Consider the following 14,188-nt stretch of genomic DNA (forward strand, 5'->3'; position numbering starts at 1 on the left):
TAGGAAGCAAGCATATGAGGCAGAGGTACAAGCATGTATAAACATGTGAATTGACTTTAAAAAGGGGGGAAAGCATATGAAACAAACCAAGCAAACAATAAGAGGAATCTGGATTAGGGTTATGGGGAATGCAAGTGCCTACGTACGCAAGATTTAACCTACGTATGCATGCTCATGACATGCGTGTGTGGGACTTGTTCAAGAGCCCTAACCCAAAAAACCAAAACAGAAAGTAGAGCACAAACAAAAACCTGATTCTAACTATCTAGCATGCTCAGAACACAACAAAATTACAAAACTAACCTAAGCAAGCATATAAAAACCTAAACTTCACAAAGAAACAGAATTAAAATTAAAAAAAAAATAAAGATAGAAAATGAAAAAAGGAAGAAAGAAAGAATACCTTAAAACAAAAGCTCCTAGGCTTGATTTTTTACCGTTCATCTCAGTCAAATCTATCATAATTCAATAAAACAGTGATTAGAAACTTTACACTCAAAGGATTGAGACCAGAAAAGGCCTTAATCAAGTAATAATGACTTGAGGGTGTTTTGTGAAAAACTCTCTTTTGATTCACTATTTTCTAGTGAATTTTAAGTTTTTCCTGTGAGATTTCTGTATCTTTTGAAAATGTAACATGTAAGGCTTTTTATAGTGGAAAAAATTGGGTTTGGAGCGGCTCTTAGGTGATGTAGGATTCATTCCAAACCTCAGCCATTATTGTAGAAAACTTGCCTTTCTTATACTTATGAAACCCTAGTTGCGTACGTAGGAATGTTCCTGCGTACGCATGCTTTGGCCCGCGTACGCAGGCCAAGGGCCACTTTGGTCATTTTATTTCCAATTTTTTATTTTATTTAAAATGTTATATTTTTCATTTTTACACTCCTCAATTCAATTTAATGTCTAATTGGGCCCTAAACTGGCCTTGGGCTTTAGAGTTTGCGCATTATTGGGGAACAGGAGTCCAAGTCGTAAGAGGTACAAAATGCAATGTCTACACCAAACACCGAAAAAAATGAAATAGTTTTCTAAAAATGCTCTTTGCACAATAAACTATTTTCCAAAAAACATTAATACCGAAACAAACAGAGCATTTAAAAATCTTTTGTTATTGCCATAATTCTTTTACTGTTGACAATGTTTGGTTCCATCATATATTTTATGATTGAATACATGAAGTTACATATAAGGGGTCCAAAAAATAAAAATGAATTCAATCTTAATCTCAGAACTTCATTGGTCCAGTGTCTTTTCAAAATCATAAATAACACGCACAAGGTAAAGAGGTAACTTCCTATAAATGGTAAGGCCAATACCCTCTTCCACGCTTACATCTTCTCTCTTCATCCCGTTTGGTAGTTTCCAATCAAAACGGTACAATAGGTTTGCCAATGTTACCATAACTACAGTGGATGCCATATTAATGCCTGGACACATCCTCCTACCGGACCCAAATGGTAGGAGTTCAAAATTTTGACCCCTATAATCAATGGCATGCTCCTCAAACCTCTCAGGATAAAACTCATTTGGATTCTTCCAAGTTTTTGGGTCTCTCCCAATAGCTTAAACATTAATCATAATTCTTGTTTTTGGGTTAATATCATAACCACCGATCTTAAAATGTGAAATTGCCTCAAGAGGAATCAAAAGTGCCAGTGGAGGGTGCAACCTAAAAGTCTCCTTCAGCACCATTTTTAGGTATTGAAGATTTTCTAACTCACTTTCATCCACATATGGTTTCATTCCAATATAGCTTCTGATTTCTGCCTGGACTTTTTTCATTACTCTTGGATTCCTAACAAGCTCTATCATTACCCACGTAATTGTAATAGCACTTGTGTCTACTCCACCGAGAACAATGTCCTACATATACACACATGAAAACCGAAAATTCTAAATTAGCTTTGCACAGAACATGCAACTTGTGTGTACACTTTGGGAAATGAAAAGAATAACCTAGAAAGTTACTGAGCTTTTGGAATCGTAGGTGATACAGAAAAACTGTTTAATTTTTTGTGTTTTTTCCCCCAATTATGTTTATGTTTAATAAAATTTTTTTTTTGAGAAACAAATTAACTGTTAAACACACAAACACATTACTTAATCCAAAGTATCATTACAAAAGGGTTTAACTCTTGTAAGTTCACATGCACTCGTAGGTGTCAACTTAAAAGAAAACATTTGGAACAAACTAGCACCAAACTAGTTTTGAGAGAAAATGTTTCTCTCGAAACAAGTTTTGGTAAGAAACTTTTCAAACTCTTTCTATGTTTTTTATTTATTAGATGTGAATTTAAGAATCTAATCGTTGGATTGCATGTTCTTATTATATCCTTCAGGCTTGCAAACTTTCACAAAAATCAAAGACCAATAGTTTTGTCATCAACAAAATGTTTAAATTTCAAGTTTGTGTGATCTAAAATTATGCATAAAATATAAATTTATTCATCGAATAGTAAATAATATCTTATTTAAAAAAATTGGAATGTGTGTTAAGAACATAAAAAACGTGCAATCCAACAATTAAATTTTCAAAATTCATATATATTGAAAAGATATAAGAGAAGTTTGAAGGGTTCATCTCCAAATTTGTTTGGAAAAAAACCTTTTCCTATGTGGAAGTCCATTAATGCTAACATAACAACAAGATTTGTCACATATTTTTCACTTAACCAAATTATATAATTAATTTAGGGAGATTATATAATAGTAATAATTATTATTTTAACTTTTAAGTTGTTTTAGCTCTTCGATTATGAGATTCCTGTGTATAATATCTCATTTCTATAAATCCCTATAAAAAAATTATGGGAATTTTAGAATGTACTAACATAATTAGTGTAGCCACTTATATTTACTTGTATTGTTGTTAAAAATAAAAATTCATACAAGTTAATTATGTGGTTCATGTTAGTATTAGAATGTCAATCTGATGCTAAATCAGCAATCAGGTTTGGATCTTGACAAACATGCATTTTGAAATGTGAAATAAACTCTAACCATATAAATCTCACTCTCACTTTGAGGGATTGAATTTCATGTCTTTACCTTTGGAAAGAAGTCATGTTTAAAATACAACTCGAATGTTCATTGTGGTACACATTTTTTTGAGTGTACTGCAGTACCTAATTTTAATTATTAATATATTATTATTGAATATTTATCAAATATCATAATACTCTATGCTAACAATTTAGATTAGATAGGTATGACACACAAAAAAAAAAAGTGTATCGTAATTCTCTAAATAAGATTTATGAAAATTTAAAAACCCTTTTAAGTGGCCTAAATCCTATTAAATGTTTGGTTGATGATAGCATTCCATAAAAAGGAAAGAAAAAATGGGAAACAAGAGCCATGGCTTACCATGAGAACTGCTTTGATGTGTTCTTTTGTGGGATTAAATTGAGCTTTTTCATCATTTGACAAGTTTAGCATAACATCAATAACGTCCTGCTCTGACTTCTGCTTGGTTGGATCTAGATGTTCCTCAATCAATTTTTCAAAAAAAGAATCAAATCTACGATGGCAATACTCAATTCTTTGTGGAAGCCCAGTTAATGCATCCACAATCCCCCTAAACCATGGAATAATGTCCGAGGTCGCAACCGTGCCAAATAGTTCCATCAATTCTTGAACGAAGGCTTTAAATTTACTTCCCTCAATTTCATCGTAGTTTTTATTGAATGCAATTTGACAAATAACTGAGTATGTCAAAGACAGTGCCTTCTCACTGAGCTCAATTGGATTTGGCGAAGCCTGAGTGATATAGTTAATCAATTCAACAATCTTGGCTTTCCTTTTGTACTCAAAGGATTGCACCCTAGTTTTAGAGAGAAGCTCCATCCTAAAAATCTTTTGCATGTTTTTCCAAGAATCATTGTAGGGACAAAATGCCAGGGTTAAGTAATTGTAAGTGAGCTTTTCTTGGGCAACTGAGAGAGGCCTGGTGCAACATTCAGTGTCATGGGTTTTTAACAACTCTTTGGCCATTTGTGAAGATGAAATGACAAGAGTTGGGATTCGGCCGAGTTGTAAGAACATGGCAGGGCCATATTTTTGAGACAGCTTCCATAGGGATATATGGTTGAGCTTTCCAACTTGGTGGAGGTTGCCAATGATGGGAAGCTTCGAAGGGCTTGGGGGAAGGTTGGTTTCTTTCTTGACTTTTCTTTTTTTTAGAAGCAGTGACAAAGAGAGGATGGGAAAGAGTACAAGAAAGATGGTTGGAAGCCATTGTGAAGAAAGAAAGAACAATTCCATGATGTTTATGTCTTGATGGTGAAGTATTGAAGATGATGATTCCCTTTTATAGTTTTTTTTTAATGTATTTTTCTGTTTTTGGTAGTATTAGTGGAAAAAAAAATCAGAGGAAATTTGTCTCTTGATTTCCCTTATTTAGATTGTGTTTGGTACAGTAGATTTTAGGAAGGATGAAAAAAAAAAAATGAGGTAGAAAAACCTTTTGGAGGGTGTTTGGTTGGGAGGGGGAGAGGGGAAAATGATGGTGGGGCCAGGGTGTTTTCTTCCCAGGCCCACCAAAAAATTTTCTCCCTAAAATGTGGAGAAAACTTGATGGGAAAAATCTAATTGTGAATGAAAAAAATGCTCATGTGCAAGTTGCACATGGGCCTGTACTTTGCTCCCCTTTTATTTTTATTTTTCAATTCCAATTATAATAAATGTTTGTTTTTTGTTATCATTCTTTCTTCTTTTTCCTTTTGTTTTCCACTGAATGTTGCTTCTTCCTTCTTCTTTTCAATTTTTTTTGTTTTTTTGTTTAGACGTGATTTTTTTTTTCAAGACATGATTTTTTTTTATAATAAATTTGGGTGATTGTATTTTTTTGGTTGTTTGTCACATTTTTGTTTTAATTTGACATCTTTTTTAATAAGGGTATATGAGTAAATTTATACAAATTCACTTTTTCCATCCCTCCACTTTATGATTCCCAACCAAACAAAAAGTAGGGAAATTAAAATATTTTCTACCCTCCCACTTTTCTATCTTCCCACCATTTTTCATCCTCCCACTTTCTCATCTCTCCAACCAAACAAATCCTTAGTTTAGCATGAGATAAATTTGTTTTCCCATAGTTTTTTGAGTTTTTTTTTTTTTTTTTTGTGTGTGTGTTTGGTAGCATTAAAAAAAGAGGCTTAAAGGAAAACTATCTCTTGACTTCCCTTATTTAGCTTTTCATGAGATAAAGTTGTTTTTCATTTTTGAAAAACTTTATTTCACACCGTAAAAAACAACTCTATCTCACGCCAAACTAAATAAGGGAAGTCAAATGTACATAGAGTTGTTTTCAACTTCTAAAAAACTCTATCTTGTATAGTGGAAAAGAACCCTATCCCACTCTAAGGCTTCAAGCTAAACAAAGGAAGTCAAATGTAAATAGAGTTGATTTCAAAAGTGGAAATAACCCTATTTCAAGACAAGCTAAATAAGGGGAGTCAAACGATTGTTTTCCAACTAAATTTAAGGTTGCTACCAAAGATAAAATGATATGGTTTATTAAAAACGCTTTTTAGGAAATGATTCATTTTCTGAAAAAAAAAAAATGTTAATGTCAAAACAAGCATAAATGAAAAACTCTTTTTTATTTTATTTTTATGAGAAACTTGTAACTTTATTAAGAAGAAGATAAATTCAGTACATCATGATAAATGAAAAACTCTTTGGTAGCAATTTAAGCATTTGATAAATTACAATGAATAATATTTTTATACTTTATGTTTTTAAAACATAAACAATAAATTACAAAGAATTCTCTTAAAATCTTAAAATTTCATATTTTCATTATAAAGTTTTTAGGAACTTAAATATTTCTCTTTTTGGTAGGGTATCAGGTTCTAGCATTTTTTCCTTAAAGATTTTTTGTTAGAGCATTCCCATCAAGTGTGTCAAATGCCAAATATTTGGCATTTGGCACACCAAATACCAAAAAACCACTCACATTAGGTATTCTAAATGTCAAAATATTTGGCATGAGTGAACAATATAATCTCAAAAATGAAAGCGTTTGGACAGAAATGATAAAAGTTTTATTATTTTTTTATTCTCTTTTCTCTCTCCTCTCCCATCACTTTATTCTTTTTTCTCTCCTCTCTCATCAATCTCTTCCTCAGACATTCCTATCAACCTCTCCTCTTTTCTTCTTTCACTCTTTTTTCCTCTCACTCTTGTTGCTTTTCTCTCTTCCTCTCAGCCTTGCCCTGCCACCTCTTCGACCTAATGTTGATCTTTGTTGCTGTGGGTTTTTTTTTTTTTTTTGCAGTGATTTGATGGGTGGGATCTACAGTTGGTGGGTTCAGATGGTGATGAGTGGATCAGTGGTGGTGGGTTGCAATGGGCAGATTCAATGGTGGGTGGGTTGGCCTATGGGTGGGTTGCGATGGTGATGGGTGAATCAGTGGTGGTGGGTTCTGATGTGGGAATTCGGTGGTAGGTGGGTCGGCCTGTGGATAAGTTCCGATGCATGGGTCCTGATGGATGGGTCGACGGGCGGTGGGTGGGTGGGTTGGCGGCGGCAGTGGGTGGGTGTGTGGGATGTGGCTGCTTGGGTTGTGTTTTTTGTTTTTTTGTTTTTTCTAATAAAAGATAGACAATGGATTTTATTCTGGTTGTGATGTTCTGATATGGTGGGTTGGATTTTGGGTGTTTATGTAGTGTTCTGATGTGGTGGTTTTGGTGTGAGTCAGTGGTGGGGTGGGATGTGAGGCGTTGATAGGTGCTGGCATGGGGGTGGGCTGTAGTCTGTGGTGGGGGTGGTGGGTTTTTTATTTTATTTTGTATTTTTATATATTGTTGGTTTTTTTTAATATTTGTATATATTATTTTAATGTATAGAATTGAAGAATAGAAGAATAGAAGATGTGATGTACGGTGAATTGTAAAATGATGTGTTAAAATAATAAAGTAGTGTTTTTGATGTGTCAAAATGGCATTTTTATAGAAAACCTGATGGGAATGCTCTTAGGACTTGCTAAATGTAGAGCCTGCTAGATTTTGTGTCCATATAAAGATATATTATTAAAATTGGTCAATATAGTTAATAAATAATAAATGAGTTTGGCTTACTTCTGGTACTTTTTTAATTAGAATTTTCTTTTGTTTTAATTAGAAATTTTCACATCATCCACTAATTAAATAAAATGTGGAGATTAAAACTCATTATCATTTGCTATTATATATTTAAAACAATAGGTGATGTCCAGTTAAAAATGTACAGAAGGTAAACCAAACTCATAATAAATATTTTTCCTTGATTTCTTTCCTTTTTGGGCATATAGCAAGAGTTATGAACCAGGGATTTTCTTAAGAGAAGATCAAACAATACCAACCATAAAACTATGAGAAATGATACTTTCACAATATTTTACAACAAATCTTAGCTGGTAAGTTGTTACAGGCTATTACTAGTTGGTAAGAGAGTAATTTAAGTGGTAGATTTAAATTAAAAACCTGTAACAACCTACCACCTAAGATTTATTGTGAAAGTGTTATGAAAATGTTATTAAAGTAGTATTCTCTAAAACTCTTAACAAAACTTAGCTAATATAATGGTATCCTACAGCGTAACATCATTTTTTTTTCCTTTTCCTTTTAAGATATTTGATGGAAGCCTTTACTACAATGTTAGATTTAAAAAAAAAAAAAAAAAAAAAAATCAAAACAGTAAATTATGGTAGATTACTAAAATGATTCTAAAAATATAAATATACATAGTAGATGACTAATGCTAGAGATACAAATTTTTTTACAAAATTTTTTACAAATAGTTGATATGATAAGTGGTTATTGGTAAATGAAAAAAATGATATTAATGGTGAGCCTAGATAAAAACCAATAAGAAGCTGGCCATATCAACAATTTATAAAAAAATTGTAAAATATATTGTGGTTATAACATTACTCATTGTTGATTACTAAAATAATCTAAAATAGGAATTTTATATATTGAATATTATGAGAAATGATAATTTAAACGTCCTGAAATTTTGGTAATATAGTTTCATGTAGAATAGGATTAGTTTAATTATTAATATAATTATAGTGTTGTGAAGACTCTTTTGTTAGATGGGATGAAAATATTAAGTGCTTTATTTGGTAAAAAGAGTTGAAAAATAAGAAGAAAAGAATGTCAATTTAACACAACCAGTATATATAGTATTTTATAAGTTAAATTAATAATTTGTTCCTTCAACTATGTGCGCCTCCCTATGCACAAAGTACTTGAGGGTCTAGGGGGGAAAATATTCAAGCTACGGGCTTAACAGCATATTGTAATTATCTCTCAAAAAAAATGTGAATTTTGTACCTCAACTATTAATTATAGCAATTTAATTCCCAAACAATTTGATTCTTAAAAAAAAACCCAAATAATTCGTTCTAAAAAAAACATTTCCGAACAATTTATTTTGTTAGTTTTATCCCTCACCCTTTCAAAATCAGGTCAATTTCGTCTTTCAATCTTCCCCTCATTTAAACTTTAATGAAATTAGCTACAGTGCCATAGGGAAGAGATCTTAAAAAGGTTATTATGGAAAATATAAAAATTTTAAAATCAAATAATTTCAACAACATATTCTTGTTAAAATTTAAATTTAAAGGGGAGTTAAAAAATGAAATTGATTTGAATTTGAAAGTTAAGGGACGAAATTGACACAATAAATAGTTAAGGGCCCAAATTGGATTGTAACAAATAGTTGAGGGTCCAAATTAATTATTTAATCCATATTGTAGATAGACATTCTCATTTTATCATTTCATGTTCAAATACATGATCTTCGATGAGCACGGTGCTAATGTGGCACCTCAAAGTATAGTGATAAAATGTCTCTTTGGCTTTGTTTTGCAGGCAGCATGGTAATAATTACACGATAGCTCACTGTGAGTGCACTATCTTGCACTAACGTGGTTCTTGCCCCCCATATTATGTATGCCTCAGTCAAATGGACTGAAGGTGGAGATTTTTAGAGTCATCACCTGGTTTAGGTTTAGAAACAAAATTGAGTCTTTTGGGCCACTTACATGCATAGATTTACATATCAGATTTTGGGTTTGGAGTTAGGATATGGCTTAGGAAGGTGCTAGGTAGCCAAGACATCTCAGCTTGTGGACCGGTCTCTATTATGTGTTGATAGGTCATGTTTAAATAAAGAAGTTATTAAAAAAGCCCTAATCCTAAACCAAAGCATACATCATGAACTAAGAGCATTCGCATCCGCAGAAATAAAAAAATATCTATTTTACACTTCCAAAACCAACTTTATTTATTTTATCATCTCATTTTACAACTCAGCTAACATTCCAGTTTCTATTTTTACATATAACTCATTAAAATAATATAAACTACACCATCAAATAAAATAAACAACTCACTTCTCTCTCTTCTCTCCCATCTCCCTTCCTTTCTTCCTCTCTTCCTCTCTCTCTCTCTCTTACCATCAAACGAACATAGCCTCCAATCACCACCAAATCTAACAATCCCACCACCACCAACCACCACCTACCACCGAAACTCAATCCAACTACCAAAAGCCAGCTATCACCACTGCCATTGAAACACCACCAAACCAAGAAAAGAAAAAACCACCCAATCGAACCAACCCCCGAACCACAATCTACCACCACCACCACCAAACTAAACCCAATTCTTATGAGTCAATTATCAATGGTTTGAGACCAAGTAGTTTGTGTAAAATCCTTTTTAGAAGCAATGGTGGGTTACTTACAAGAGATTTATCCTTATGAGAAACATTTCATGAAGATTTCCAACAATAAACTATATTCAATTCCCAATTAACCATGTCGCTAGAATGAGAATACAAAGTTCAAACAAGACCTAAGAAGATAAGATTCAAAAGGATGAAACTTGAAAATACAACAAAGAGGAAACTAAAAGATGACAAATCTTGACAATATATGGGCTTAATGCCCCTATACAAAACCAAGGATGGGCCTAAGGCCCAAGACACAATGAAGGATGGGCCTAAAGCTCCTAGACAAAACAAGGATGAGCTTAAGGTTCTAGACACAACAAAGATGGGCTTAATGCCCCTAGACGAGACAAAGATTGACCTAAGGTCCAAGACAACACAAGGATGGGCTTAATGCCCCTAGACAAGACAAAACAAAAGGCTAGAATAGGTCAACCTTTGAAAAAAAAATTATTACTAAAAAACTCAAAATATTTTTTTCTTTTAAGAAACTCTTTCTTGAAAACTCAATTAAAAAAAAAATTATTTACAAAGAAACTCACTTAAAAAACTTTAAAAAAAAATATATATATATATATATATATATATATATAAATGTATTTTGATTTTTTTGAAAAATTCACACTTTTTTTCTTGATTTTTTTTTATTAAAAAAAAGGAACTTGAAAACTTTACTTTTTTTATACATAATTTTAAACTACAAAAACTTAAAATTTAAACATTTGATTGATGACATAATTATTGATCTTTAATCTTTTAGAAATTTTGCAAGTATGAAAAATATAAGAAGAAAATGTAATCCAATAGTGAATTTGGAAAAATTCACATTCAATAAAAAGATATAAAGTTACGTTGGAGTCATTGGCTACAACCAAGTTTGAATCAAATAGTAAATAACATCTGATTGCCACGAAATTTGATATGTATATTAAGAATATAAATAACATATAATCTAACAATTAAAATTTCAAAATATGTAGTCATGTTAATCTTTTTAGTATAAGTTGCAGTTTGTAATTTGTATCCAAATTTTGTTCTTTAAATTATATTTGACTTGAAATGGAGAAAGTCCATTTCATAATTGAAAATTTAAGATTTTATTTTCTAGATTTAATAATGTATTGTTTAATACCACCAACAATGGAATAAACAAGACTCATTATTAAATTTGTAATATTTTATACCCACAACAATGGAATAAACTCTCTCCATTTCATAATAAAATAAGTGGAGAGGAAGAATTCAAATATATTATTGAATGATTGTCATGTACCTCATGATCATCATGACACAATAAACGAAAGCCGAACTTTTGATTGCTGTAAGGTAGGATATCGAAGTAAAATGTATTTATTTCGGCAACATCTATTTTGTGGCTACCAAACGATGGTGCCATACAAAATTTTAGAGATAGTCAGGTAGCCTACAAGTCATCAAGCATGCTAAAGAGTTGTGGCTACTTTCTTGGATGTTGCATTGAACCTATAAATTGTGGCTAATTTTTTTTATACTTGCTAGTTACACAAATATGTTCCATAAGAAAGAATGCTATTCTTATATATGCATAAAAATTGTTAAAAATTGCGTGTAACAAAAACTATCCTATTCTGCTTCTTCTTCTTTTTCTTTTTTCTTTTTTTGAGATAAAATACCCTATTCTTAATTAGTGTAAGAAAAATTTAACTGATGTCTTAAGAGCACAGACATAAAAAATTTTAATTGAAAAAGAAAAACATATCTATTTTTTTTATATTTCACATAAAAATGATTTATTAATAAATGTCCTAAAGGCATCTATACCCTAATAGTATATATCATCTGTTTCTTGTAGTCTATTAATATATTTTCTCTTCTTATGGGATACATTATTAGAAGTATGTGAAAGAACATGGATTTGTGGGGTTAAAGATAAGTATTTTCTCTTCTTATGATTAATATATTTCAAAAGTTTAAATTTTTTTAGAAAATCGATAATTTAACACACATCACAAGTGAAAATTGTGAAAGAACATGGATTTGTGGGGTTAAAGATAAGTTCTTGGTAAGCAAAAAAAAATGACAATCGCAAGTGAAAATTGCGAAAGAACAGAGATTTGTGGGGTTAAAAATAAGTTAATGTTAAGAAAAAAAAAAGGAAAAAAGAAGAGGAAATTCTCTCTGACAATCATAGCTTTGTGCCCAAAATATTCTATCATGTCCCAAAAGTACTTATGGGTATCCAATCATTTCTTGTATTATCCCGGGAAAGGTATCCTCACATGGATCCACCATCACCCCTACAATTCACCACATGGGTGAGTTATGGCACAAGTTGTGGCACTAGACTTGTTCTTTCATCAACTACCCCAACTTATTTTTGTTTAGTTTTTCCAAAAGTAATGTACCTATGCATGACAAAACGTGCTTGAATTCTGAATTTTCTTTGTAATGTTGATGGGCGTGGTTTCACAAATATACAATTGATGAATTTACTATTTAACAATCTGACCACGTTTCCTATTTAGTGAATATAGGACAGTCAAATTGCTAGAGCAATACATTAATAGTTAACTAGTGTGTGTTCTAGTGCATATGTACGAGTACAATTAAAAACAATCACAATTATACATTCTTTTTAAAAGAGTTTCAAATTATACATAGTATTAGCTTTTTTTTTAAAAAACCATACATTTCTAAAATATGTAATGGTTTCTCATTTATTTATTTATATATATATATATTTTCCCCCAATAATTTACTTGGCACAAATATTAAAAATAAATAAATAAATGAACATATGGCGAAAAATTGGACTCCAATTGAAATCTAATTAGATTTGGACTCTTTGATTTTTACACTCAATAATTCACTTGGAACAAATTTAAAAATTAAATGGGACACATATCTCATATAAGTTTTTGAATTTTTGTGCTAAGTGAGTTATTGTATCAAGATTCACGAAACCAATTCCTAGGGAAAAAATCAATAAAATATATGATAGTAACAACAATAGGAAAATTCAAATAAAATTTCATATTAAATTGTAACAATCTGAATCAAAAGTTCCAGTAGAAAGACAAGGTGGAGTGATCCACTCCAAGAAGGAGACCAATCTCTCTCCGGAATATTTACGTTGTTCATAACCTTAACCTTCATTGGAAATTTTAAAAACATAGTGACTCACATTTGCCATCCAGACTTCTACAGCCGGGTCCTCTCCAATTCACATGAGATTCCATTGATCACTAAGTTCCTTTGCAGCCTGCAAAAAATATCGTCTATTGGTCCATAGTAGAGCTTTCTTCATTGTTATAAGTGCCAAACTTGAACAAAAAGCCAAATATAAGGGTAGTGAATTTTAGGCATAAAGTGCATCTAATCACATATTAGCAACTTATAACAAATGTAAAGATGCAAACTATGTAAGTGAATAGCAAACTAAACTCAGTGCTAAAACCAAGAAGAAAGCACTTTAATCCGAAACTCAATGCAAATGTAAAGATGCAAACTTTGTAAGCAATTTATAACAAAGATACAAACTTTGGCTCTGCTATCTTGTTTGAAAATTCCTTGCATTTACTCTTCTTTTTTTTTTTTTTTTTAATACTGAATTGTAAACTCAGTGCATTTCATCCCTATAAAAATAGTCATGTGTTGCCATCCTAATGGCTGGATGCAATGTACCCAAACCAAGTTCTTATGTAATCTCTTTGGTTTTCGTGTTTAGCAGCAAAATTAAGAAAACTTAATTGATACAATAACTCACTTAATACAAAAATCCAAAACTTATATGAGACACGTGTCACAAAATTGGAACTCTAATTTAGAATTTTAATTTGACTTTCTCTTAGCTTCACCTATTATTATATATATAGATGCCTAGTTTTGAACAAATTCAAAGTCATTTCTTTTCTTTTTTTTGTTCATTGGTGAGTTGTGGTTGTGGGTTGTAGCGGGGTTTTTTTTGGTGATGGTTGTTGTGGCAATGGTTGGTTGTGGCGGGTTTTTATAACTAGTTGTTTTATATTATTTTAATAGGTTGTTTTATATTATTTTAATGGGTTATATGCTAAAACAGTAGACGAGATGTAGAATATATTGTTAAGTTGTATATTAAAAATATAAAATAGATAAAGTAATTTTTTAGTGTGTTAAGGTTGCATCATTTTTTAGCACGCCGGATGCTAATGCTCTAAGAAGGATTAAAGGTGACATGTAAACTTATAGAACCAACATGACAAAAAATAAAACGTACTGGACCAAAATTACACTTGAAAAATCTCCCTGAAGAATACATGTGGTTAGATTTGACAAATCATGTGTGTGATGATTTAGGCTTTTTTTTTTTAATTATTTTTATGGAAGGAGAAAAAGGGACTCGTAAGTATGATCACTGCCCTTAGCTTATACTTAAACCCGAATCAAGCATAGTGTGGGATAACCTGTGCAATAGTAGAGCTTACCACTAGCGTGGATAACTTG

The 14,188-nt window shown here is 31.5% G+C and overlaps 1 pseudogene; it reads right to left on the reverse strand.

Moving 5' to 3' along the window:
* Nucleotides 1–1,236: 1,236 nt before the first annotated feature.
* On the reverse strand, nt 1,237–4,266 carry LOC142635386 (cytochrome P450 71B34-like; annotated as a pseudogene).
* Nucleotides 4,267–14,188: the final 9,922 nt, after the last annotated feature.

Source organism: Castanea sativa, chromosome 5 (assembly GCF_040712315.1).
Source record: "Castanea sativa cultivar Marrone di Chiusa Pesio chromosome 5, ASM4071231v1".
In the NCBI taxonomy this organism is placed as follows: domain Eukaryota; kingdom Viridiplantae; phylum Streptophyta; class Magnoliopsida; order Fagales; family Fagaceae; genus Castanea; species Castanea sativa.